The sequence below is a fragment of the Rattus rattus genome, chromosome X, assembly GCF_011064425.1.
Source record: "Rattus rattus isolate New Zealand chromosome X, Rrattus_CSIRO_v1, whole genome shotgun sequence".
Classification (NCBI taxonomy): domain Eukaryota; kingdom Metazoa; phylum Chordata; class Mammalia; order Rodentia; family Muridae; genus Rattus; species Rattus rattus.
In genome coordinates, this window is record NC_046172.1 from 121,294,463 (window position 1) to 121,296,367 (window position 1,905).

The 1,905-nt window shown below is 43.7% G+C and overlaps 1 pseudogene; it reads left to right on the forward strand.

The window, feature by feature from the left end:
- Window positions 1-630: 630 nt before the first annotated feature.
- LOC116888801 lies at window positions 631-1,504 on the forward strand (annotated as a pseudogene).
- The last annotated feature ends 401 nt before the right edge of the window (window positions 1,505-1,905 follow it).

Consider the following 1,905-nt stretch of genomic DNA (forward strand, 5'->3'; position numbering starts at 1 on the left):
AAAAATGTATTTTTAAATTGGCCTGACTCTGACCTTGAGTAGTCCAAAAACATCCTTAAAAATTAAAGAAACCCACTTTAGACAGCAAACAAAAATAATGCCAATTATCTTGTTAAAAAATCTGCCAGGGGCCTTGGAGTTGGCTCAGCACTTAAGAGTACTTCTTGCTCTTGCAGAGGATCTGGGTTCAATTCCCAATGCACACCTATTTGCTCACAACCACTCATAACTCCAGTCCCAGAGCATCTGATGCTCTCTTCTGAATGCCAAAGAAACATACATAGGTAAAAACAAAACACACACACACACACACACACACACACACACACACACACACACAAATTCTATAAAAATCTAAAAAGAAAAAACCTATTACTTTCCCCTCAGAAAAAAAATCCCTGGAAGAGGACAAATGAAATAAAGCAGTTTAATCGGTAGTAGTTTTGTGAAAAATTCCCTTTTCATTATATGATAAACAAGGCTGCATAATCAATAACGCTAACCGATTCAAGTATAGAAACAATTTATGAATAAATATTGACTGCCAACCACCCAGTCATGAGACGAAAGCATAAAAATTATTCTGCTCCACTAAATTTCCTCCACTAGGCCTCAAGCCCTGCCATAGCTGCCGCTGCTCCCGCCATCACTGCCTCTGAGAACATGGCTATGCCTCCCACACATGCTGATCTTGGCAAGTCTGCCAGGGATGTCTTCACCAAGAGCTACGGCTTTGGCTCAATAAAACTTGATTTGAAAACAAAGTCCGAAAACGGACTGGAATTTACCAGCTCAGACTCTGCCAACATGGAGAGCACCAAAGCAAACGGCAGTCTGGAAACCAGGTACAGACGGACGGAGTATGGGCTGACGTATACAGAGAAGTGGAACACAGACAGCACCCTGGGCACTGAGATCACCGTGGAAGACCAGCTTGCTCGTGGACTGAAGCTGACCTTTGATTCATCTTTCTCGCCTAACACTGGGGGAAAAATGCTAAAATCAAGATAGGGTACATGAGGGAGCATATCAACCTGGGCTGTGATGTGGACTTGGACATTGCTAAGCTCTCAATCTGGGGTGATCTGTTGCTTGGCTATGAGGGTTGGCTGGCTGGCTACCAGATGAATTTTGAGAACTCGAAGCCCAGAGCAAACCAGAGCAACTTCGCAGTTGGCTACAAGATAGTATGAATCCCAGCTTCCTACTAATGTGGATGGTTTTGTGGCTCCATTTACCAGAAGGTGACAAGAACTTAGAGACTGCTGTCAATCACGCATAAACTGCAGGAAACGGTAACACACCTTTGGGAAGTAACAGCAAGTATCAGTTCGACCCTGATGCCTGCTTTTCAGCCAAAGTGAACAATTCCACCTTGATTGGCTTACGGGACACTCAGACTCTAACACCAGGTATCACACTGATGCTGTCAGCCCTGCTGAATGGCAAGAATGTCAATGCAGGTGGCCAAAAGCTTAGTTTACGACTGGAATGTCAAGCATAAAAGAATATTGTACAATCGTTAATTTTAAACTATTTTGCAGCAGAGCTGCCTTCAAAATTTAGCATACCTTTTAATGTTATGTCTTGGGGATTCGAGAGTTGACCTCCTGGGTAAGGATGACTCAGCTTTAAGGTGTTTACAATTTCAGAGATACAGCATAACCCCCATTCCAGGAAGGGTCATTTTTAGCTCTAGGCCTGGGTTAGGGAGGAGTCCCTTTAGAGATGCCAAGCTGCAAGTGGAAGGTGAGAACTTGTGGACCCTTTGTAAATCTGTATCCAGTTCCCACATGAAATTGTGACTTCCCGAGCATCGAACCCTGGTGAACTTCCTGACCCTATCTGCTTGAAAGCATGCACTCACCTATGTGAAAGGGACATTTTTAGACAGATCTTCATGCC